Genomic DNA, 27,934 nt, shown 5'->3' on the forward strand with positions numbered 1-27,934 from the left:
GATATACTGCCTTTGATACACCTTCCTTCACTTGTGTAAAGGAAAATATTTTCATGTATGGATTGTGTAATATCTTCAACCTTTGATATACACACTTTTATGCAACTTCCTTCACCTGTGTAAAAGAAAAATATTTACAGTGGACAGATCCTGTAATAGTTTGGATACTACATGATTCCCTTAGTTAAAATATGACTATAGATGCTTATTCTGGCTCATACAGATCCATGGGTTGATGTCACTGACTAAAAATATCAACTACTACTCAGATGTCCTCTATGTATACAGTCAGAGTCACAGTTACTTCAGTTCAGGTGTGGAACTGGTGCATTCTCAGCCATTTTCCAAATTGAAAAAAAATATTACTAAGACAGGATTGAGGGAATGCTTTCATCTATGTAGAACATTAATTTCAGCCTCACATACAAATGTGTGATGTGAAGTATTTGCAACACTGTACTGCAGAAGAAATAATATATTTTTGTGTATGGTCTTTCTGGACTAGAATATTATATCAATACAGTCTTCTGTGACAGATTTTCAAGTACATCTGAATATCTGAGAATTCCAGCAGAGTAAATCGTGCTCAAGATATTACCCTTCATGTTATTTGTGACCCTCCTCGGGACCAATTATTGCTAGGTATTAGAGCTCTGACTCATTTTTAAGTTTTTTTATCTCATGCTAATTTTTGATGCTTTCTTTCCCCCATGGAATAGTTAGTCAATAGCCTATTTACTAGATATCAGATGCATGACGAGAGGTTGGTAGCAATTTACCTCATTGCTCAATTCATAGGTACAAAGATTTTTTTTTTATGAGAAAGCCTTGATCTTCTAGAATATAGAATGTTGTTGTCTGTGGTTTTCCTTGGCTCCCTCCATTCTCACAAGGTTCATATCAGTGAAGAAAATGCATACAGAATGTGAAAAACACTTGCTAGGCCACAGGATAGACAAAAGAAACAAAACTTTCCTTGCATGGGATTTGAACATAGTCGATAGGAGATACATTAAACTTAGTCAATGAAATGCTCACCCTGTATACCTAATGTACAAATGTTTTCCCACCTGGATTAACTTTTAGCTATGCCTGCTTACCCTGTTTACCAGTTCCCAGGAGACTTTATTGTCAGCAAGGGATAAGGAGGTGGACCAACATCTTATGCTTCCTCAGTATTTCCCAATTACTCCAAGATAAGCAGAATCCTCCAAAAGGAGCTCCCATTTCCATAGTCTACCTGTCTTCAGGTCTGAAGCTATGAGCCCAGTCAACAAGAAAATCTCCATAACTAAGACAAAGTAAATCTTTTCTTTCTTTAGTGCTGGGGAGGATGGGCAGCTCTGATGATATCTTCCTTATTGTAGGTTCTTCTTGAGACAGCAAAGGGGGAAGGGCATTGGAGGAGGGTAAGTCTTGATGCATTTAGATTTGCAGAATAATAATAACAATAATAATAACAATAATAATAATAATAATAACAACAACAACAACAACAATCATCATCCTCATCACCATCATCATCATCAATACAATCACCATCACCATCAAAAGTAATTAAGGCTGGTAAGACGATTCAGCATTTAAGAGCACTGGCTGCTTTTCCAGAGGACATGGGTTTAGTTCCCAGCAAAAACATCGTGGCATACAACCATGTATAATGGCATCTGACTCCCACTTCGGTCGTGTCTGACAGTTAAAGAATACTCATACAAATCAAATAAAATAAATCTTTAAAATAAATAAATAAAAGTTTATTTATCAAAGTTTTAGTTACTGTGCTTCTGTAGCTGATCAGCTTTTTGTATTCCTCTGAGCACAGAAAATGCATTCTCTGTCTATTAAAATTCATGATGACAACTCTCACATTACTTGCCATATCCCAAGACTTTTATTCAAAACACTGTTATAAACTCTGAATAAAGCTTCTGTTTTTTTGAGAGATTAAATATTTTCTTATCAAACTTTTTTCCTTTCTTCATGTCCTGCCTCTGTGAGCCAAATATGAAAATTAGTTTGTCCAGAGGATATTACAGTTGCATTTTCCTGTGGTGTGAGAAAACTGAGGTTAACACAGAGGGGTATGAAAGTCAAAAAAGAAGTGGACATAATGGCTATTTTTTGTCCAAATGCTGTTGGTGCAATTGGTCAGTATTCCTGGGAGTTTACCCAACTCACATGTCATCTTCTGGAGCTCATTAGTCAATTTCTCCAACTTCTTAATCTGTTGTACTTGCTCACTGATGGTGGACGGTTGGGATGATGCCTTCCCACCAGACCCTGTAGAGAAACACAATGGAACATGCATAGTAATGGCCATGACACAGGAGAGAAAATGCTAGTCCCCCAATGAAGCATGACGAAAGGGGAAATCTACAGACACTTGGAAGCCCTGAAATAGGAGGAAAGCTCTCTTCAAGCTGGTCTTATTAGCTATTTTCTTTCTTCCAACCACAATCGCCAGACATATACCTCACTCGCTTCTGCAGTCCCCCTGGCCCTTAACAATAAAATATGGCTAAGACATGAAGAAATGGAGGACATTTTCAGTGCATATCTGATGGGATGCAGGTAAGTCTTGGCGTCCATAGTGCTTAGTACAACCAAGCCTTAATCATGTTTGTTCAAGATAAAGAGTCAGAGACCTTGATGCATGTCCAGGGGAGAAGCCCTTGTCATAAAATTACAATGGCATGTCCAGGAATCCTCTGAAAATAAAATGCAATACTCTACACTGAGAGACAAAGCATTTATCCCTATGGCTCTTATTGGTATTCTTCCTCATTTAGAATAAAATTAAAGAACTCATAGTAGACCAGCTGCATGCTTGACAATTCCTGGTTCTCTGCTAAAAATTGATCAGATATTCCTGAAACTGGGTCTCTTCTTTAGGAATCCAGAGCCTTCAGGTCATTAGTCCTACTCATAGAAGGCCTGAGCCAAGACAATCTCCTCTAGGAAGCTCCTCCGAACCAGCCGACTGCTCTCACTCTCCCTTTTCTACCAGATAATTTATGTTTTCACTTCTATAACAAGAAAGTATCTTAATTTCTTCTTCCTCTCTCTTTTGTCTCTCCATGATCTCTCTTTTCTCTGTAAACAGTTTAATCATCCTGAAAAACATTTGTGTGGGTAACCAATAAGTACTAAGTAAATGCCACAGGGCAGTTCCTGTTTCCATAACACTGGTGACATCACAGATATTACCATGGAAATTCCAGCATACATTAGAGTATCCAGAAGAGAATCCCCTTCAAAAGCACATAACTACCCATTAACTAGATCTTATCCAAATAAACAAGCCAAGTTGCCCTTTCCAGGATCTTTGCCTGAGAAACAAGGGAAGACTTTCTATCAGTATCCCTTCTCACCCAGAGACATCACTGTTCTATTGTATTTACCACCTTCATGCATGAATAGTGAAGACTCAATTTTCAAACACAGCCCACAAATGTTCCTCACCACATTAGGTGGCGCACTCAAAATGATGAAGAAGAAAATAAACTGAGAATATACTTCAGAATGCTTGTCATTGATGCGTTGATTCGACACATTTAATCCATCTCAGGGGACAACTTCTGTAGCTAAATGACCAATTTCTCCAAATTCTTCATCTATTCCTCCTGCTAATTAATATTGGAGGGTTCGGATGATGCCTTCCCAGTAGGCCAGGTATAGATAAATACAATTAAGCAAAGACTTGGGGAAGATCCACAGACTGCAAAAGTTTGGAAAAGGTAGTAAAAAAATACAGAAAACATATAAATTCTGTTAAAAACTTCCCCCAGAGCCTCAAAAACTACTTATTTTACCCATGAGACAGGTTGGGATGTGATCAGTGGTACACAGCTCTGGCTACAGGTGAACTGATTAACACAGGTGTAATTTGAGTCATCAAAAGCAAACACTCAGAGAAAGCATGTTGGGTCAATCTTGGAATGAGCAAATAAGAAGTGAAACTGAAGTATAGAGAGGTATCATGAGGTATAAACAGACAGAGACAAAGTCGGAGAGACAGACAGACAGACACACACACACACACACACACACACACACACACACTCACACACAGAAAACAAAGCAACAGTCATAGGGAAAAAGATGTTGTAGATCATTGGTAAGGAGCTTCAGCCAGGGAAGGAAAGCCAAATTCTTCATTTGGGTGCCACATGTGACAACTTCTATACTCCTGAAAGGCAGTCACTACTACATTTATGTACAACATCCATTAGGAAAATACAGACAGGGAAGGGTAAAGTAAGGGAAGAGACCAGGTATTATTACAAGATGCATGTTTATTAAATCCCCATTTTACCTTTCTCCTGGTGCTGGCAGTCCATGTAAAGAGAAGCCAGTCCATGGTCAGCCTGGCATGCATTTCTTGGATTTCTGAAAATTTTCCTTCCATACATGATCCTTGCCCCTAGGCTTGTTGGGAGTTTTTGAATATTCTACATCTTCTGAGTTGTTAAAGTTCTAGTCTAGTAGATTTGGACATCAATTCTATTTTTAATTGTGGGTCTCCACTAGACACAATTTCAGATCACACTTGGGTTTATGAGAGAAGCAAGTGCCTAAACTGACATGTAATATGTTATCATTAGTAAAGACAGTTTTGGGAAAGCTGAAAAACAGGAAAGAGAGGCAAACCGAAGGAGAAAGTGATATGAGACAGAGAGACAGTGAGAGACACATACAGAGAGAGAGAGAGAGAGAGTAAAAGAATACTATGCCTTGAGTATATGAAGTCAGAAAATAATTTGTGTATCTAGAAGACAAGGTATAAATGACTGCTGTAAATCCCACTAACTAAGAATGAAGCCTGGAGCCAATTGTGCTATTGAGAATTCATACCAACGTGAAAGAGTAAACTACCATGAGCAAATCCTTAGACTGGAAAATGTAATTATGGTGGTCCAGAAAAAAAATGACAGATTTGTCCCCTCTGTCTGCCTCTCATTACTCTGATCTCCCATGTCACAAGAAGCTGAATGGTCTTCCACATACCGTGAAAAGTAGTTCACAAGGAATAGCAGCTATCTTGAATGGTGCTTCATCTGAGCCTACCCTTGGGTTGTGGATGGTACTCAGGAAGCTAACTGACAGGTTACACTTTGCCTTGCTGAGTGTCAAAGTTCAGACATGAGACCCCACTCTGTGATTGTCAACACTTCCATGTTTCCATTGGGAGGGCAGTGACACAATGGCCTGATACTCTCTTGTCACGCCTCTCATATGCTTCATGTGACCAATTTGATAGCCTCCTTCAGCTTATTCACAGAACAACAGGATGCAACTTTGCATCAGAGCCTTCATGTCTGGCCACAGTTAACAGTGATAATGTAGCTATGCCAGGGCATTTCCTCCAAGTTTTACTTTCAAGTGTATTATTTTATTGCAGATTATGCTACTCTTTCTAGAAGGTCATGTTATGGGAGAACATTTGGATGCTGTCCCATGTACAGTTTACAGATTTCTTACATAGATTCCTTTCAGTGACAAGGTTTCTGTAAACATGCATACAGACTAACCATTTAAGCACACAGAAACACACACACACACACACACACACACACAAACACACACACACACACACACGGTGTATGGATAATAGAGAAGAGCTTATTGAAGAAAAGTTAGGTCAGTTGGTCTAAAATATAAAATGTGAAGGGTTTCAGTAAAACCTATTAGCCTAGAATGGAGGATGGGAAATGGGAAAGAATTGTGATTTTTGCTTACCCCATAACTTGGCCACATGAACAATGAAGTATGAGACAATAAATCTCCATGATCAAACGCAAAGACCAGGAACATACACAGTCAATTGAATGTGAATACAGCTCATTTCTCTGAATTCTAATGGAAGAGTTTAGGTGTTTCCCACCCCTCTCCTGCACAGTATTTTATTGCACTCCAATACTAGCACACTGAAGTATATTCAAGACCATTCCAGAACTAGGTATGATTAATGAAGCTAAGAAGTGCATCCTGCCCAGAATTTTTATAGATCTTCCCTGAGAGACACAGCTAGAGCATGTCAAATACAGAAGTGAGTGATAGTGGCAAACCAGTGACTTTTAAATGCACCTCTTTTTGGTAGATTTTGAAAAAGAATTACAAGTTGGGGACAAGCAATGTGAAGAAGGATGCCAAAACAATAGTCTGAAACACGCATCAATTTTATTTTTCTCCATGGCTGAATTTATACCATAACAGGGGTAACAGAGGGAGGAGGGAAGTAAGAAACATTTATGCAGGCCAAGGACACAATATGCGTGGTCAGAAAATCAGCCGATGTTGACAGGATGTCAGAAAGTTCACAGATTTGTCATATTATTAGTCATCCGGATAACTTTATCATATTATTAATTTTCTTGACCACCAGACTTGTAATAGGCTCCTGCACCTGGCTGGGGATTTTCCATTAATCAAGTCATACTTAATTCTAACCATAATAATAACATCAACAATGTAAGGCTTCAATGGCATCACTCCCAACATCTCCCCCTTACTTATAGTCAAATGAATAGGTGTCAAATGCCCGTGCTTTTCCTGGAAAGAACCCCTCCAGAACTTTGTCTGTCTTAGGTTGGAGTGATATTTGTCACATGGCTAAGAGAATCTTTCAGCCAGGGTCCGTCATGGCATAAGGTATCAACTAATGCCGCCCACCCATTCCCATGTATTTGGCCCTATATTCATGAATATATCACTCTCTTCCTGGTCATTGATTGTCCAGCTTAGCACACAGGAGTGAGAATTTCTTGCTTTTTCGGCAGAGGCATCAGGACAGTAGGCAGAAAAGAATGTTGGCCTCATTGGGCTGAAGGACAAAATTATCCTTACATGGGCTAGGAGAAGATGTGTAGGTGAGCTTGTCCCTCATCAAAGCCACTTCCATAGCTAGTCTATGATAATATACCTGAATAGAAAACTTCCAGCTAATCATATTTATCTACTCAGAAATCTAAAGGGTCATTGTCAGGGAATGATACTTAGAGCAGTATAAGAGAATATATATGCACCACAAAACAAGATAAGATTGATGAAGCTAAGAAGTAGTGCATGCTGCCAGAAACCAGATATAGATTTTTCCTGGCAGACACAGCTAGAGCATGTCAAATAGAGAAGTGATTGCTAGTGTCAAACCAGTGAACTGAAAATGGACCTCTTCTTGGTAGATTTTGAGAAAGGATTATAAGAGCTGATGGTGCGTTCAACCCCATAAGAACACCAATGTCAATGAACCAGAGTGTTCTGGTCCTAAAACCATAATCAAAAACTGTTCATGGACAGACCTATGGCTTCCAATGCAAATGTAGCGGAGGATGGCCTTGTTGGGCACCAATGGAAAGAGAGGCCCTTAGTCCTCCCTAGATTTGACTGATAGTTCAAGGGAATGTCAAGGGACAGTAAGGGGGATTAGAGAAGAAGGGGAGTGGGACCAATTAGGGATCTTATGGACAGAAAAGTGGGAAAGGAAATAACATTTGTAATGTAAGTAAAGAATTATCCAATTAAAAAAAGCAATAATTTTTGTTAAAAAATAATGAAAGAATAAAAGAAAAGAGAACTTCCAGCTAACCACATCTATGGACTCAGAAATCTGAAGAATCATTGTCAGGGAAAGGTAGTCAGACTAATACTGGTCGAAAGGTTGAGATGATGAAGTCTCAACTAGAAGCACTTCTCTCTCCCAGATATCGGTGTCAGACACAAACTGCACTATAGGTATCCAAAGTATGGAGGAGTTTACTCTGAGGTGAGGACACAATACTTGTCTTTCTCTTCTTCATTAGGAAGTATTTCTTCTAGACTAAAAGAGTAAAAGCCATGAGCTGTCAGGAAAACAAATGTGCCAAGATGAAAACCTGTCTTTTGGAAAAAATAATATAATGATATAGACTCTCTGATTTCCAGAAACCATAACAAGCAGGGAAGTCCAGATGCTTCTGAGAGGCTCCAATCCCCTTACTCCCATATGTGGGAGGCTCAGATCTAGGCTATCTCTTCAGCGATTCCATTCAACACCTACACAGGACTCACTGAGCTATCCCATGGACCACATATTTCTTCCTTTTTTAATACCAAGAGAGAAGGCAAGGATCCTTCTCCCCATCTCTGATCTTTTCATCTTCTTTTTTCTCCCTCCCAAATGGTTGTTTACTCTGAATTAGAGGCCAATATGGAAATCCTAGAGGTAATGAAAGAGTATCTGAGAGGCAGTTGTTGTCACGACAACACTTTGCTTCCTCACTTTGATCATTCTTCTTGAACTTCATGTGGTCTGTGGATTGTATCTTGCCTAATTCGAAATTGGGCAAAAATCCACTTATCAGAGAGTGCATACTATGTATCTTTTTTCTGTGATTGGGTTACTTCACACTGTGTGACGCTTTCTAGGTCAATCCATTTGCCTATGAGTTTCATGAATTCATTGTTTTTAAAGCAAGTAGTAGAACATTGTACAGATGTATCACATTTTATGTATCCATTCGTCAGTTGAAGAGCATATGGATTCTTTCCAGTTCCTGGCTATTATTAAATAAGGCTGCTATGAGCATAGTGGAGCATGTGATTTGATGTATGTTGCACCATCTTTTGGGTGTAGGCAGAGTACAGGTACAGTTGGGTCCTCAGTTAGGGCACTATCCAATTTTCTCAGGAAAATTCAGAATGATTTCCAGAATGATCATACATGTTTGCAATCCCTCCAAAAATGGAGGAGCTCTTTCTCCATAACCTCACAACCAACTCTTGTCACCTGAGTTTTTTAACTCGACCATTCTGACTGGTGTGAGGTGGAACCTCAGGACTGCTTTTATTTTTATTTCCTTGATGACTAAGGATGTTGAGCATTTCTTGACACACTTCTCAGCTATTTAATATTCCTTAGTTGAGAATTCTCTGTTTAGCTCTGTAGCCCATTTTTCATAGGATTATTTTGCTCTCTGATGTCTAACTTCTTGAGTTCTTTGTATATTTTGGATATTAGTTCTGTATCAGGTAAAGGATTGATAAAGATCTTTTTCAAATCATTTTTTTGCAGTTTTGTCCTAATAACAATGTCCTTTGACTTACAGAAGCTTTGAAGTTTTATGAAGTATCATTTCTGATTCTTGATCTTACAGTACAAACCAGTTGTGTTTGGTTCAGGAAATTTTTCCCAGTGCCCAAGTGATCAAGACTCTTTTCTACTTTTTCTTCTATTAGTTTCAGTTTATCAGGTTTGATGTAGAGGTCTTTGATCCTCTTGGACTTAAAGCTTTGTATAGGGCAATAGAAATGAATCGATTTGCAAACTTCTACATGCTGCCCTCCAGCTTTTGAAAATCCTATCTTTTTTTCATTGGATGGTTTTAGCTTCTTTGTCAAATATCAAGTGACCATTGATGTGTGTGTTGGTTTTGGAGTCTTCAATTCTATTCCACTTATCAACATATCTGGCTCTGTACAAATACAACTGTTTTTTTGTTTTTGTTGTTGTTTTTGTTGTTGTTATTGTTTGTTGTTGTTGTTTTTGTTGTTATTTTATTCGCTATTTCCCTGTAATACTGCTTGAGGTAAGAAATGGTGATTCCCCCAGATGTTCTTTTATTGTTGAGTACAGCATATGTATGTTGTGCCATCACTTTTATTAAATTCTAAAAAGTCTTTAAATTTTCTTTATTTCTTCCTTGACAAGTTATCTTTGAGTAGAGCACTGTTCAACTTCCATGTATGTGTGGGCTCTCTCATGTCTTTGTGGCTACTGAAGACCAGCCTTAGTTCGCATGGTTGCATAGGATGTATGGACTTATTCAGTCTTCTTTGATCTGTTTAGACCTGTTTTGTGACTGGTTATATGATCAATTTTGGAGAAAATACTATGAGGTACTGGGAAGAAGGTATAATCTTTTGTTTTAGGATAAAATGTTCTATAAAAATCTGTAAAGTCCAATTTGTTCAAAACTTCTGTTAGTTTGTCTAGGTCGCTGTTTAATTTCTGTTTCCATGATCTGTCCATTGATGAGAATGTGGTGTTGAAATCTCCCACTATTATTATGTTCGTAAGAGTGGGTGCTTTGAGTTTTAATAAGGTATCTTTTATGAATGCAGGTGCCCATGTATTTGGAGCATATATATTTAGGATTGAGAGTTCCTATTGGTGGGTTTTTCTTTTGATATATATGAAATTTCCTTCCTTTCCAGTTTGGAATACTTTTGGTTGAAAGTCGATTATTTTCCATAGTAGAATGGCAACTCCACCTTCCTTCTATCAGACCATTTGCTTCTAAATTTGTTTTCTAGCCTAATACTCTCAGGTAGTGTCTGTCTTTGTCTCTGAGTTGTGTTTTTTATGTGCAACAAAAGCTGGGGCCTCTTTATGAATCCATTCCGTTAGTCTATGTCTTTCTATTGGGGGATTGACTCATTGTTGTTAAAAGATACTAAGGAATAGTGATTGTTGCTTCTGTCATTTTTTTTTTGTTAGAGGTAGATTCATGTTTGTGTGTCTCTTTTCTTTTGGTTTCATTACAAGATTAGATTGTTGCTTTTTCTAGGGTGTAGTCTCCCTTCTTGTGTTAGAGTTTTCTACCTATTGTCTTTCGTAGGGCTGGATTTGTAGAGAGATAATGTAAAAATTTCATTCTGCCATGGAATATCTTCGTTATTCCATATGTGTTAATTGAGAATTTTCCTGGCTACTAAGACTGAAGTGGCATTTGTGATCTTTTACCGTCTAGAAAATGAATATGTTTCCATGATCTTCTGACTTTCATAGTATCTGGTGAGAAACCTTGTGTAATTCTCATAGGTCTGACTTTATATGTTACTTGACCTTTTTCCATATTGCCTTTAAACTTCTTTCCTTATTTTGTGCATTTGGTGTTTTGACTATCATGTGATGTGAGGAATTTTTTTTCTGGTAAAATCTATATAGAGCTATGTAGGCTACTTGCATGTTTTTAGGCATCTCTGTTTTTAGGTTGGGGAAGATTTCTTCAATAATTTTTGAGGATATTTACTGGCCCTTTAAGTTGAGAGTCTTCACTCTCATTTTATAGCTATTATTCTTACATTTGATCTTCTCATTGTGTCTTTGAGTCCAAACGACAGGTAACTTGGAGCAAAAAAGTTGGTCTTACCTCTGCTTTCAAGTGTGTCGGCACTTTTACCAACTGGTTTTCAGATCTTAGCACACCCAGAAAACAATAATGTCTCTCAGCTGACTTCTGCTAGGTCCCTGTGTCAAAGGTGCACAGATGGCACTAGGTGATTTCCTCTTTGTTCAGGAATGTAGGCAGAAAGTATTTGTCTCCTCTGTATTCTCAGGAGTTTCTGCATTTCTGAAGATCCAGCTCTCTTCTCCATGGGGTTGGGTGCAGGGAGCTGTGGTACTGATTTTGTTCAGTTCTAGGAACGGAAAGAAAGCAACCAGTTCCTGCTACTGGCTGCTCCTATGTACCCTGAGTGTCCTTTTTGACAGATATCGCTTTTAGACTGTTTCCTGTCTGTAATTATACCCCAAATATTTGTCTTCTCATCAAAGGATCGCAACCCTGCCTATTCAAATAAAACTCTACTGACCTCCACAATCCAAAAGGCTTTCAGACCTTCTACATAATATCTTGTGGGAGTGCTCTTACTTAGTCAATTTAATTGGGCCTCCAGTCCTTCTGATGTGACCAAAGGAATTTCTATTTTTTACCTCTGAATATTTTCAATGGCCCTCAGATTTTATTTTTCTTAAGCAGTCTTCAAATATGCCTTTCTGACCAAGGAGGAAGTCGTATTGTCCTCCTGTGATAAAGTAATTTTTACACAAATACACACAGACACACACACACACACACACACACGCACACGCACACGCACAAACACACACTTACACACACACACAACTCTAAATTTTGGACCTATAATATTTCGATCCTCCAGAAGGAGACTCTTTTTTTTTTTTTTTTTTTTTATTAACTTGAGTATTTCTTATATACATTTCGAGTGTTATTCCCTTTCCCGGTTTCCGGGCAAACATCCCCCTCCCCCCTCCCCTTCCTTATGGGTGTTCCCCTCCCAACCCTGCCCCCATTGCCGCCCTCCCCCCATAGACTAGTTCACTGTGGGTTCAGTCTTAGCAGGACCCAGGGCTTCCCCTTCCACTGGTGCTCTTACTAGGATATTCATTGCTACCTATGGGGTCAGAATCCAGGGTCAGTCCATGTATAGTCTTTAGGTAGTGGCTTAGTCCCTGGAAGCTCTGGTTGCTTGGCATTGTTGTACTTTTGGGGTCTCGAGCCCCTTCAAGCTCTTCCAGTTCTTTCTCTGATTCCTTCAATAGGGGACCTATTCTCAGTTCAGTGGTTTGCTGCTGGCATTCGCCTCTATATTTGCTGTATTCTGGCTGTGTCTCTCAGGAGCGATCTACATCCGGCTCCTGTCGGTCTGCACTTCTTTGCTTCATCCATCTTGTCTAATTGGGTGGCTGTATATGTATGGGCCACATGTGGGGCAGGCTCTGAATGGGTGTTCCTTCAGTCTCTGTTTTAATCTTTGCCTCTCCCTTCCCTGCCAAGGGATTCTTTTTCCTCATTTAAAGAAGGAGTGAAGCATTCACATTTTGATCATCCGTCTTGAGTTTCATTTGTTCTAGGGATCTAGGGTACTTCAAGCATTTTTTTTTATTAACTTGAGTATTTCTTATATACATTTCGAGTGTTATTCCCTTTCCCGGTTTCCAGGCAAACATCCCCCTCCCCCCTCCCCTTCCTTATGGGTGTTCCCCTCCCAACCCTGCCCCCATTGACGCCCTCCCCCCAGGGAGGAGTGCAATCAATGTATGATGTATCACTTATCAATGAGTGCATACCATGTATGTCTTTCTGTGATTGGGTTAGCTCACTCAGGATGATATTTTCCAGTTCCAACCATTTGCCTACGAATTTCATAAACTCGTTGTTTTTGATAGCTGAGTAATATTCCATTGTGTAGATGTACCACATTTTCTGTATCCATTCCTCTGTTGAAGGGCATCTGGGTTCTTTCCAGCTTCTGGCTATTATAAATAAGGCTGCGATGAACATAGTGGAGCACGTGTCTCTTTTATATGTTGAGGCATCTTTTGGGTATATGCCCAAGAGAGGTATAGCTGGATCCTCAGGCAGTTCAATGTCCAATTTTCTGAGGAACCTCCAGACTGATTTCCAGAATGGTTTTACCAGTCTGCAATCCCACCAACAATGGAGGAGTGTTCCTCTTTCTCCACATCCTCGCCAGCATCTGCTGTCACCTGAGTTTTTGATCTTAGCCAATCACACTGGTGTGAGGTGAAATCTCAGGGTTGTTTTGATTTGCATTTCCCTTATGACTAAAGATGTTGAACATTTCTTTAGGTGTTTCTCAGCCATTCGGCATTCCTCAGCTGTGAATTCTTTGTTTAGCTCTGAACCCCATTTTTTAATAGGGTTATTTGTTTCCCTGCGGTCTAACTTCTTGAGTTCTTTGTATATTTTGGAAATAAGGCCTCTATCTGTTGTAGGATTGGTAAAGATCTTTTCCCAATCTGTTGGTTGCCGTTTTGTCCTAACCACAGTGTCAGAAGGAGACTCTTGATCACCCAGGATTAGCAAGGACAGCCCAGAACAGAAACTCACTGTCTCCAGGAAGAAAAGAAAATGGTAATTTCTCCACCATTCATACCTGGGCCTAGCAGGGGAAGATATGGTTGAGGAGGTGAACCAACATGTGACTGTCACTTAGAATTTTTATGTACACTCAGTCTGCAACCTGATTGTGTAGCACTTTCACTAGAGTGGGAAGATGCTCTAGTCTCTGATCTAGTGACTGAAAAGACTATCATTGGAATGTGCTCCAGTGCATGAGGTAGTCTGTGTCTTTGATCTCTTGTCAAGGAAACAGTATGCAAATTTGAACTCTACCCAACATAATATGCTGGTTCACTCTACAAAGGTCTTTAGATTTCCAATATCAACCCCAGAGACCCTCTGACACTCGGATTCTTGTAAAATTTTAACGGCTCTTCAGGCCTAATCTCTGCCCAATGCTCCTTGCCCTTTCGTCTCTCTCCAGTAGTCAGTCTCTGACTAGTGTTTGGTACATTTTCAGTCTGTATATGAAGACATCAACAGTGACCACATACTCTAATGGAATCTTAAAACTCCATCTCTAGCCAAGTAAACGTCAGACATTTCTTTATCATTACATGGGATCTCTATACCCACATCTTTATTCAACCGACTCCAGTTTTCCCTTCTGTCCACACAGGTCAACACTTTGCTCAAATAGGCACCCCATTTTCACAATGTGCACAAAGAGGCTTTGGCCATTCTCCTGTTCATCAATAAAACATCCCTTCACTCATATTTGAGGTCTTCAGGGAGACAAGGTGCTTGAATTGCACTCATCATATTCAGGGCATTCATCATTATTGGAATGGTCCCAAACACCGTAACCATACATGGATGGTTGAATACAAACCTGCCTGGAAGACAAAGCACTACATACTAACCCAGATCTTGGAACCATGTTCAGGTTGATGCACCTCTTCCTGAAGACTCCACAGATGACATGGTTACTTTGATTGTTGTTGTGTTCTTGGTGATGTTGTTTTCTTGTAATTTGAGAGGAGGACATCTTGTAATTTTGGTGTTGTGATAGTCATCTACTGGCATTAAAAACCAACAACTTGCTGGTGAAATATTTCACATTTTTCTATTCTATTTGGAAATCACAATGTATACATATCTTTTCCCCTAGTGTTCCAAAGACATAGCACTATGTAAATATCTTTTACAAATGTAATCATATTAAACAATATTCACTTGAGTATATATTTTATATACAAATCTTTTTCCTGTTATGTGCTTTTTTTCCCTGGGGGACAGCTTCATTTGAAATCATTTGGAAGATCATTTCTTACTGATGTGTCTTTAAAAGATGTGGTTTGGAGCTGAGAGTATATTATTGAATATCTCCAGCACCAAGAACAGCTTATGTATCAGTGGTCTAAAAGTATTATTTAGTACACAGCAATAACTGAAATAATGAACAAGTATGGGAAAGAGTTTTTAGGGTACAATCCATGGAAATAGCCAGAAACAAAGGAAACCCTAATTTACTTATCAAATCTATATCCATAAACATTCTGTGTTTTGTGAAGGTGTTTGTAGAAGACTTTGAAATTTGAATGTCCCAACTTTATGTTTTAATTAGGGATAATAAACTATGTTCAGCGTGTGTGTGTTTGTGTGTGTGTGTGTGTGTGTGTGTATGTGTGTGTGTGTGTGTGTGTGTGTGTGTGTATGTGAAGTGAAGGGAATAATTTTTAGATTGTCATTAAAGGGAATAATTTTTAGATTATGATCACTTTTATGTGTCTGTCTATCCATCATCTGTGTATATAAGTGTGTATGTATGTATGTATGTATGTATGTATGTATGTATGTATGTATGTAAAAATGCATGGATGAACTTAGGTAGTTGTGTTTCCAAATACCTATCATCTATATATAACTCTCTCTGTTTATTTCCCTCTTTTTTTAGTTGTTATCTATGAATATATGTATGCATGTAGCTAGGTATGTGTTGTAGTTTGAATGTAATTGGTCCCCATAGGACTATAGCCAGTATAAGGATATGTAGCCTTATTGGAGTGGTATGGGGTTTGGGATCACATGCATGTTCAAGCCACATCAATAAGCATTTGTATGTATGCCTCTTTGTCTAAGATTAGCTAGGACAATGTGTTCAGTGATTCATGGAGGAGATATTGGTTTGGTAGCATGTAAAGTAGTTACATATTCATTTACAGACTTGGTTGAAGAAGGAACCTTTAAGAGATGTAACAATTTTTAATAAATGCATACACATCTACACATTTGGTGGATAAAGTAAAACTTCAACCACTTTGCATACATGCTATTATTTGTTGAATGGAATATTTCTAAACTTTATTATTTTCAAGCATTTCTTATATATTCCTTCAAAAGAAAGTAGTATAAAAATAAAAATATAATTATATTCTATTTTCTTCTAGTGTAATATGAGTACATGTAAGAAAAAGCATCTCCTCAATATCTCACCATGATCAACAGTTTATAAATTTTGGATTTAAAACAATGAATTGTTGCAAAGAAGCCACACACATTTCTAAGTAATAAACTTGTTATAGATTTACAAGGTATAAGCAACCAAGGTAATTTTGTAAGCCAGTTTCTCTTACTGGCAGTATGCAATTTGCAGTTACAAAGAGAGGATCAATTACTTTATTGTTTATCTCAAAAAAGCAATCTTATGAAAATCTTAAAAGAATTATAGAACTAAACGTTTATATAAAACAATTAGCCATTTCTTCATTGAATTCTCACAGTACACATCTATTCATTATTTTTTTTATCAAGTCATATCATTAAACTAATGGGAAAATGTGTACAAGAAACTAATCATCCACTGATTACCAGGCCAGCCTTTGCAAGAAAGGCATGCTTATTGGTAGGAATGAGGATGCCATTGTTCTTATTTCCTGAGCTTAGAAAAATCTGGAGATGGAGAGGAGTGAACTGGGGACCTGTGGGATGGTTGCCAAGGAGGGAGGCAAACACTTGACTGTTTAAAAAAATTGAAAATTCAAAAAAAATTCCTTGTTCTATACTCAAAATTGTGCTGCTTTGAACACTAAAAGCAACTTTAACACTTTCTACATGAAAACTTCTATACAAAAACATCTCTTTTTTGTATTGGAAAGGGTTTATCTGATGTATTCTTCCACATCATTGGTTATCACCAAATGGAGTCAGGACAGGAGTTTCAGCAGGACGGGAGTATAAGCAGGGCAGGATCCTACAGTAAAAACTGGTGCAGGGAGAATAAATGGGATGATACTTACTAGTGTGAGTCACATGGCTTACTCAGCCTGCTTTCTGACCCATGGACCCAGCACCATGAGCCCAGGGATGATACCACCCATAATCCCTCCCAACATCCATCATTACTTAAGAAAATGCCTTCCTGGCAAAAGACATTGTCATTAGAACAAAAAGCAACCAACAGATTGGGAAAGGTCTTTACCAATCCTACATCTGAGAGATGGTTAATATCCAAAATATACAAAGAACTCAAGAAAGTAGACACAATAGAGCCAATAACCCTATTAAAAATAGGGCATAAAGGTAAACATTCTCAGCTGAGGATTATCAAATGGTCAAAATGCACCAAAAGTAACGTTCGACATCCTCAGTCATCAGGGAAATGCAAATCAAAATTACCCTGAGATTACACATCACACCAGTAAGAATGGCAAAGAAAAACAAAACAAACAAAAAAAACCCTCAGGTGACAACAGATGTTGGTGAGGATGTGGAGATAGAGGAACACTCCTCCGTTTTTGGTGGGATTGGAACTTTGTAAAACCACTCTGGAAATCAGTCTGCAGTTTCCTCAGAAATTTGGAAATTATACTACCTAAGGACCCAGCTATACCACTCCTGGGCATATAACCAAAAGATGGTCCAAGATATAAAAAAGACACATGATCCACTGTGTTTTGAGCAGCCATATTTGTAATAGCTAGAATCTCGAAAGAACCAAGGTGCCCTTCAAGAGAGGAATGGATTCAAAATAAGTGGTACAACTAAACAATGGAATACTACTCAGCTATCAAAAACAACGACTTCATGAAATTCACAGGCAAATGAAATGAACTAAAAACATCATCCTGAGTGTGGAAACTCAATCACAGAAAAACACACTTGGTATGTACTCATTGATAAATATATATTAGCCAAACAGCTCGATTACTCAAGATGCAATCTACAGACCTAAGAAAGCTCAAGAAGAAGAATCAGCAAACTGCAGATGCTCCCACTCCTTCTTAAAAAGGGAAAAACATAAATAGGAGTGGATATGGAAGCAAATGTTAGAGCAGGAACTCAAGGAATGTCCACTGAGAGCCTGGCACACATCTGGCATATATATATATATATATATATATATATATATATATATATATATATATATATATATATATATATGCATATATATATATATGTATATATATATTTCCATATCCATATCCATATCTATATCTATCTATATCTATATCTAATCTATATCTATCCATATCCACCAAAACTAGATAGGATTGATTGAGCTGAAAACGGATAGTGAAAGGGACCAGATATAGATCTCTCCTGAGAGACACATCCAGAGCATGTCCAATAAAGAGGTCAATGGTAGTATCAAACCACTGAACAGAGAAATGAACTTACTGGGAGAATTAGAGGAACCATGAAAAGAGTTGATGTAGATTGCAACTCCAGAAGAACAAAAATGACAACCAAACAGATTCTAGGTTCTAACTCATTACTTAAAGAATACACGTGGACTGGCCCTGGGCTCCAAATGCATATGATCCAAAGAATAGAATTGTTGGGTCACCAGTGCAAGGGGAAGCCTTTGGTCATGCCATTGTTTGACCCCAGTGCAGGGTAATATGGGGGGGGTAAGAAGAATGTGTGGGCTATTACCATATGGGGGAGTGTGAGGTGAGTGGATGGGGGATTTAGGACATGAATCTGGGAAGGGAAATTAAATTTGAAATGTAAGTAAGAAAAGTACCTAATATTTTTTTTAAAGTGTCTTCCTTAACTTTGTAGGCAAATGGATGGAATTATCCATTTTGTGTTAAAAAAATTCACTTTGTGTGGTAATTCAGACCCAAAATAACAATCACTGTATATTCTCAATAATATGTAGATATTAGAAAATAATAGTAAAGAATAATAAAGACGCAGGCCACAGAACTCAAAAAGTTAATCAATGGAATGGGTCAAGTGACAACATTTCTAACCAATTTGGACGGAGAAGGAAGAAACCAGAAGGGGAAATGGAGAGTGGGACTGAGAAGGGATAAAGGATAAAGGTTTGGGGAGAGGGGACAGGGTTTTCTACTAGGTGGGAAAATAGGACTGAAACCAGAGGGCCAGCCGAAAGAAGGGAAACAGGCGACCCGATGAGGATGGAGTTCTGGAGTGTTGGGAGCGTCTAAAGACGTCACTGACATCTAGTGGTCATTTGTGGTATACAACCATGCCCTACAGTGGAGAGAGGGAACTTATTGAACCCACCTACAGCAACAACTTCAGCAAAGTGGCTGGGTATAAAATTAAGTAAAATAAATCAGTTGCCTTCCTCTATACAAAAGAGAAACAAGCCAAGAAAGAAATTAGGGAAACGACACCCTTCATAATAGACCCAAATAATATAAAGTACCTCGGTGTGACTTTAACAAAGCAAGTAAAAGATCTGTAAAATAAGAACTTCAAGACACTGAAGAAGGAAACTGAAGAAGACCTCAGAAGATGGAAAGATCTCCCATGCTCATGGATTGGCATGATTAATATAGTAATAATGGCCATTTTACCAAAAGCAATCTACAGAATCAATGCAATCCCCATCAAAATACCAATCCAATTCTTCAGAGTTACACAGAACAATTTGCAAATTCATCTGGAATAATAAAAAACCCAGGATAGCTAAAGCTATCCTCAACAATAAAAGGACTTTAGGGGGAATAACTATCCCTGAACTCAAGCAGTATTACAGAGAAATAGTGATAAAATCTGCATGGTATTGGTACAGAGACAGACAGATAGACCAATGGAATAGAATTGAAGACCCAGAAATGAACCCACACACCTATGGTCACTTGATTTTTGACAAAGGATCCAAAACCATCCAATGGAAAAAAGATAGCATTTTCAGGAAATCGTGCTGGTTCAACTGGAGGTCAACTCGTAGAAGAATGCAGATCGATCCATGCTTATCTCCCTGTACAAAGCTTAAGTCTAAGTGGATCAAGGACCTCCACATCAATTCAGACACACTCAAACTAATAGAAGAAAAACTAGGGAAGCATCTGGAACACATGGGCACTGGAAAAAATTTCCTAAACAAAACACCAATGGCTTATGCTCTAAGATCAAGAATCAACAAATGGGATCTCATAAAACTGCAAAGCTTCTGTAAGGCAAAGGACACTGTGGTTAGGACAAAATGGCAACCAACAGATTGGGAAAAAATCTTTACCAATCCTACAACAGATAGAGGCCTTATATCCAAAATATACAAAGAACTCAAGAAGTTAGACCGCAGGGAAACAAATAACCCTATTAAAAATGGGGTTCAGAGCTAAACAAAGAATTCCCAGCTGAGGAATGCCGAATGGCTGAGAAACACCTAAAGAAATGTTCAACATCTTTAGTCATAAGGGAAATGCAAATCAAAACAACCCTGAGATTTCACCTCACACCAGTGAGAATGGTTAAGATCAAAAACTCAGGGGACAACAGATGCTGGCGAGGATGTGGAGAAAGAGGAACACTCCTCCATTGTAGGTGGGATTGCAAACTGGTACAACCATTCTGCAAATCAGTCTGGAGGATCCTCAGAAAATTGGACATTGAACTGCCTGAGGATCCAGCTATACCTCTCTTGGGCATATACCCAAAAGATGCCCCAACATATAAAAAAGACACATGCTCCACTATGTTCATTGTAGCCTTATTTATAATAGCCAGAAGCTGGAAAGAACCCAGATGCCCTTCAACAGAGGAATGGATCCAGAAAATATGGTACATCTACACAATGGAATATTACTCAGCTATCAAAAACAACGACTTTATGAAATTCGTAGGCACATGGTTGGAACTGGAAAACATCATCTTGAGTGAGCTAACCCAATCACAGAAAGACATACATGGTATGCACTCTTTGATAAGTGGCTATTAGCCCAAATGCTTGAATTACCCTAGATGCGTAGAACAAATGAAACTCAAGACGAAAGATCAAAATGTGAATGCTTCACTCCTTCTTTAAAAGGGGAACAAGAATACCCTTGGCAGGGAAGGGAGAGGCAAAGATTAAAACAGAGACTGAAGGAACACCCATTCAGAGCCTGCCCCACATGTGGCCCATACATATACAGCCACCCAATTAGACAAGATGGATGAAGCAAAGTAGTGCAGACTGACAGGAGCCGGATGTAGATTGCTCCTGAGAGACACAGCCAGAATACAGCAAATACAGAGGCTTATGCCAGCAGCAAACCACTGAACTGAGAATAGGACCCCCGTTGAAGGAATCAGAGAAAGAACTGGAAGAGCTTGAAGGGGCTCGAGACTCCATATGTACAACAATGCCAAGCAACCAGAGCTTCCAGGGACTAAGCCACTACCTAAAGACTATACATGGACTGACCCTGGACTCTGACCTCATAGGTAGCAATGAATATCCTAGTAAGAGCACCAGTGGAAGGGGAAGCCCTGGGTCCTGCTAAGACTGAACCCCCAGTGAACTAGACTGGTGGGGGGAGGGCGGCAATGTGGGGAGGGTTGGGAGGGGAACACCCATAAGGAAGGGGAGGGGGAAGGGGATGTTTGCCCGGATACCGGGAAAGGGAATAACACTCGAAATGTATATAAGAAATACTCAAGTTAATAAAAAAAAGAGAAAAAAAAAGAGAAAAAAAAAAGAAAGACAGGTCATCAAGTGAGGGATGGGGTTGTTACTCTACAGACAAAGCTCTGACTGATGATTATTCATGTCTGAAAGAGATGCAGGGATGGAAATGAAGAAGAGCCTGAGGAACAGAAAGCCAAAATGGGATCCAGCTCAAATGGAAGCACCAACACCAGACACCAGTACTGATGCTATTGGGCATTCACATAAAGGAACTATCATGACTGCTCTCCCACAAAAAACATCCAACAAGCAGCTGTAAGAATCAGATTCACATATGTGTACCCAACCAATGAACATAAGCTGCTGAGTCTTCTGCTTGAATTCGGGAAAGATGGAGGGAGGTGAGGAGGAGGGCATCCCTCCAGGAGGAGCAGCTAGACCCTTAATATCTCTCAGACACTGGCTCACCAATCAGGCAGCATCTGCCAGCTGAGATCAGGCCTCCAGCACACATACAGTAGAGGACTCCAGGTTCTGGTTTCAGTTAGAAATGATGCAGCTAACCATTAATTGGGGGGAAGTGTGGGATGTGGAAATGTCAGGGAATAAACAAGGAGGGGAATAAAATCTAAAGTGTAAGAATAAAAAATAATAAAAATATTGACCACGACCCAAAAAGTGCACATGGACTGACCCATTGCTCCACCTGCATATACATATACATATGCAGAGGATGGCCTTGTGTGCACCAATGAGAAAAGCAGCCCTTGCTCCTGCCAAGACTATAGCCCACCAGTATTGGGGAATGTCAGGGTGCGGAGGCTGAAGTGGTGGGGATTGGAGAGAACACCCTCATTAAAGAAGGTATAAGGGGGATGGGATAAGGGGCTTAAGGATGAGAAACTGGAAAAGGGAATAACATTCGAAGTGTAAATAAGAAAATATTCAAAAATATATAAAATAGAAAGAAAATGCATTAGAGTTGGAAGTTTTAATTTTTTAACATTTAAATTGGATATTTTATGTATTTATATTTCAAATGTCATCCCTTTTTCTGAGTCACCCTTCTCTCATCTTTCTTATCCCACTCCCCTCCTTCTGTGCAGATGCTGCCCTTTCCACCCACCCACACTCACCTCAATGCCCTGACATTTCCCTACACTGGGGAAGCAAGCCATCACCAGGTCAAGGGCCACCCCTTCCATTGATGCCAGACACCCCCACACACACCCACACACACCCACACACATACTTTTGGTGGCTACTACAACTATGAACTTTGGTGGTATATTTACACAGATTCTGCGCAACTAGGTCAAGAATATAGGATCCACATATGTCAATGCAAAAGAGATTCCCTCCTGTCCTTATGAACCTGTTGAAGTTGAGATTTCACTGCACCTCAGGCCATACCCCTGGCTGCACATCCCCCTGAAACTGATGTTTGGACTGAAGAAAGAATCATGGTAAAATATCCAAAACCCTCATGTCTTGCCCTGGGAACACAGGAAGGTAGATATTAGAGAACTGTTATCTATTCGAACTACAGAACTGCATACTATAGTCCATGTTGTCTTTTTTTAACTGATGCCTTGTAATTTTTGGATAAAATAAGGATTTGGGAGTTGATCATTTGAAGTATGTACACAATATTTTCACTGTTATAGTCACTCTATAGCTGGGCCAAGTTTGTTGCCAATTTATTGAAAAGAAATGGAATTGGGAAAATCAAATTATGAGTACACATGTAGGAACATATATAATGTCCCCTGCCAATGAATGTACAATTCAAAACTGTAAAACAATATTCCCTCAATTAAAGGACTGTGGGGAAAATACTGGCATATGGGAAACTGAGAAAACCTAGGTATTTGAACGGTTTTCACAGGATTGGACCTGGGAATAAAATTAATCACCATAAGAATCTCCTTCTCTCCATGTTCCTAGATCTTTTCTACCCATGACAAGCCCCTGACTAACTTTCTCCATTAAGAGCATGTAAACACTAATGAAGCAGAGAGAAGTCTCTAGCTTTAGAGAGATGTAGCATGTACAGGTTTCCACTGTGTCACAAGAGACTCTCCTGGAAAGGGCACGTGCAAAACTGTCAGTCTAGGATCATGGAATGGAGGAGATTCTTCTGGATAATATTTGTATTGCCAGGTCCATTCTTGTGACATACAGTTCAATTTTCTAAGTTTTTTTTTTTATTTTTTAAAGGCCAGTACTTTACCTAAAGACCTTTCCTTGAATGAATACTGTATTTCAATTTCCTATTGTACATTCCTTGATAGGGGACTTTATAAATATTCCTGAATATGTACTCAAAAATTCTGTTTTCCAATTCCATTTTCTGCAATGATTTTGGAAACAAAGTGGACCCATCTATAGACTGAGTATAACAGTGTAAATATTGTGTACCTACTTCAAATATAACCTCCCAAATCCTTATGTTATCCAAAGATTACCGGACATCAATAAAGCAAAGGACCACATGGAGTATACAATTTGTTTCCCTATTCATATTTGATATCTGTACTACACTATCTACTCCCTGTGTTCCCATGGCCAGACTTGAAGGTTTTAGATGTGTTACCATGATTCTTCCTTAAGGCCAAAAAAAGAAACAGGAGGATTGGCAGGGCGAAGAAAGGCTTAAGGAAGAGGGAAACCTCAACTCAATACCTTCATAAGTACCAGAGGGAGTCTATTTAATATTATCATTTTTAAATTCTACATTCTTGACCTAGTTCCGCAGTATCCATGTAAACATTCCACCTAACCTAATAGGTGTAGGAAGCACCAAAAGTAATATATATATATATATATATATATATATATATATATATATATATATATATATATATATATATATCACCAAAACTGGATAACATTGATGAAGCTAAGAAATGCATTTTCCAGGAAACAGATATAGATATATCCTGAGAGACACAGCTAGAGCATGTTAAACACAAAAGTGATTGTCAATGGCAAACCAATAAACTGGAAATGGACTTCCTGTTGGTAGATTCTGAGAAAGGATAACAAGAGCTGAAAAGGCTTTCAACCCATAAGAACAACAATGCCAATGAACCAGAGCTTTCTGGTACGAGACCAATATTCAAAGATGGAAAATGGAAAGACCTATGGCTCCAACTGCATATGTAGTAGAGGATGGCCTTCTTGGGCACCAAAGGAAGGAGAAGCCCTTGGTCCTCCCTTGGTTTGACTTCCATTTAAAGGGAATGTGAAAGGACAGTAATAGTAGGGTTTATAGAAGAAGTGAAGAGGGACTTTTTAGGGATATTTTGGGAGGAAATTCTTAAGGGAAACAATATTTTAAATGTAAATATAGAAATATACATTTTAAAAAAAGAAATAAAATTTTAAAAATAAAAATATAAGAAATAAAAGAAAAGAAAACTACCAGCTAATCACACCTATTGACACAGAAATCTAATGAGTCGCTATCAGGGAATGATTGTCATAGAAATAATAGTTGAAAGACTGAGATTATGATGTCTCAAATAGAAGCACTTCTCCCTCCCAGATATCAGGGTCAGACACAAACTGCACTATAGGAATCCAGAGTATGGAGGAGTTTACACAGAGCTAGGGATACAATACTTCTCCTTCCCATCTTCTTTAAGTCCTTTTTCTTACTGTCAAAAAGAATAAAGGCCATGAGCTCTCATGAAAACAACTGTGCCCTTCCCAACCCTTGGCTTTTGGAATAAAGAAATGACTGATATAAACTCTCTGACTTCCAGGAACCATAAGATCAGGTATGTCCAGATGCTTCTGCGAGGCTCCCATCTCCTCATTCCCATATGTGGAAGGCTCAGATCAAGATTGTCTCTTAAGGGAACCCACTGCACACCTACCTCAGACTCACAGAGCTCTCAAATGGACCAGGTATTTCTTCCTTTTCTATACCAAAACAGAAGGGCAGCTTCCTTCGCCCATCTCTGATCTCTTTATCCTCTTTGTTCTCCTTTCAAAAATGGCTGTTTATTCTGAATTAAAGGCCAATTAGTAAGGTATAGAGGTACTGAAGGAAAATCTGAGAGGCAGGTGCTGTCAGGACAACACTTGTGACCTCACAAAAGGAGCTAGGGCTCTCTAGGTTACAAGAGATTTTTCATGGAGGGCCTAATGATGATATCTATGAGAACTACCATGGCCTACCTGCTGAACAGCTTTCCTAACATTGACCAGTTTCGAGAGTGCCTTTTCCAGGAGATTCTCTTGTGACACAGTGGAAACATTTACGTACTCCATCTCTCTAAAGCTAGAGACTTCTCTTTTCTTCATTAGTGGTTACATGCTCTGAATGGAGAAAGTTGGTCAGGGGCACGGCATGGGTAGAAAAGATTTAGGAAGATGGATTGAGGAGATTCTTCTAGAAAATATTTTTATTCCCAGGATCATTCCTTTGAAATACAGTTCAATTTTCTAGGTTTTCTGTGTTTCCCAATGGGCAGTATTTTCCCTATAGACCTTTAATTTATTGAATATTGTATTACACAAATGTGATCATGTCCTAGTTTTCTTCTCTTGCTTAGTGATGAAAAAAGTGATACCCAAAACTGTATTAGAACAAATATTACATAGTACACCTAAAGAAATCAAAATTCCCCAAGGTCAATGTAACTTCCTAAGTAAGCAGTTTGAATTTACAGAGAAATGGTTAAGTATTGTATTATTTATCTTTAAAAGTATTCTTATAAGAATCTTTTAAAAACAGAAATCTAAACATCTGTATAAAATTGTCATATCTGCTTTAAATGATCAGAATGCACATCTGTGATTGGCAATCCTTATTAAATCCTATCGGGAAGCTGAGAGTAAAACTGGGTCAGAAATCAGTCATCAACAGTCCAGCCTTTGTGACAGTCACACAATTAGCCTGTGCCAGCACTGTTCTTGATACCTGACCTTAAAAGGTCCCAGCCTTTCTGAACTTCAAATTGTTCCATACATTGTTTTTTACATCAGAGTCTGTAGGGAAAACATCTTAACCAGCTTCATGAACAATTTTATTTTTCCAAATGCTTTTTAAGGGTTGTGGTCATCGCTGATCATTCTACATTTCCTCAGGCAATGGTGAAAGCATTGATCTGCCCCAGAGGCAATTACTAAAGACCTTGACCACTGTTATTGCAAATGCCAATGGCCCTGCCCTCTGAGTGTTGGGAAGCTCCATGAGGATTTTCATGCACTTCTTAGATTAAAAGAGATATGAGTGCAATAACCGAGCGACACTCGGCATGAAGTTCTCATTGGGTTCCTGACTCACCAAGGTCCAACGAGACTGTGCTGAAGAGTGGTCCATACCCCAGGTATTCTAAAGCTCTGTGCCAAGGCTGCACAGGCCTTGGCCATACTCCATGTCAGAACAAAATGTGAATCATGCTTTTACCCTGGATAGAATTTCAAATACTATGGTGAGTAGGGAGTGTGGGCATCCTTACATTGTCTTTGACTTTAATGGAACTGCTTTATGTTTCTTTCCATTTAGGTTGATGTTGGGTACTGGGTTGCTGACCATTGTTTCTATTATGTTTCTTCACAGGACTGGTATTCCTGATCGCTCTCATGCTTTTAACATGAAGGGGGGTTGTAATATTTTTGCAATCTTTTTCAGCATCTAATGAGATTATCATGTGATTTTTTCTTTCAGTTTCATTATATAGTGGATTATATTGATGGATTTTCAGAAATTGAAACATCCCTGACTCCCACTAGAAATTAATAATGGCACAGCATAACCTACAGAAGGGATCTCATATTCACATGCATACTCTAACAGCTCCCCAAAAAAACAAAAACAAAAACATGCAAACAAAAACTATGCACCCTACAGAACAGATCTAATACTCACATACACACTCAAACATCCCAATCAAAAAAAAAAAAAAAACAAAAAACAAAAACCAAAAAACATGCAAGCAAATAAACCCTGCTCCTGCAACATCAAAATAGCATGAACTAAATTTCAATTCTCAATAATATCTTTAAGCATTAATGGCCTCTACTCAACAGTAAAAGTACACAGGCTAACACAATGGATTTAAAGACAGGATCCATCAACTCTTGCATTCAAGAAACACAATCCAGCAACCAAGATTGACAGAACCTCAGACTAAGGGGTTGGAAATTTTTTTTTCCAAACAAATGGACACAAGAAACAAGATGCTGTTTCCATTCTAACATCCAGCAAATCATAGTTTCTACCAAAAGTAATCAAAAGAGATGGGGAAGGACACTTCATATGAATCAGAGAAAAAAACCACCAAAATGTCATCTCAATTATGGATGTGTATATGCCAAAGAGAAAAGCAGCAACATTAGTGAGAGAAACATTGCTGAAGCTTAAATATCACATCAAACCTCACAAATTAATAGTGGGGGACTTCAGTGTTCCACTCTCACCAAGGGAAGGTCATTGAGACAGAAACTAAAAAATAAATAA

At 38.7% G+C, this 27,934-nt stretch overlaps 1 long non-coding RNA gene across 1 annotated transcript; it reads right to left on the reverse strand.

Moving 5' to 3' along the window:
• Positions 1 to 1,872: 1,872 nt before the first annotated feature.
• Positions 1,873 to 25,502, reverse strand: LOC134484489 (uncharacterized). Its single transcript, XR_010061958.1, has 3 exons — positions 25,344 to 25,502; positions 2,179 to 2,280; positions 1,873 to 2,046 (listed from the first exon to the last, which is right to left on the reverse strand). It is a non-coding gene; the product is annotated as an uncharacterized LOC134484489 (long non-coding RNA).
• Positions 25,503 to 27,934: the final 2,432 nt, after the last annotated feature.

The sequence above is a fragment of the Rattus norvegicus genome, chromosome Y (genome assembly GCF_036323735.1).
Source record: "Rattus norvegicus strain BN/NHsdMcwi chromosome Y, GRCr8, whole genome shotgun sequence".
Classification (NCBI taxonomy): domain Eukaryota; kingdom Metazoa; phylum Chordata; class Mammalia; order Rodentia; family Muridae; genus Rattus; species Rattus norvegicus.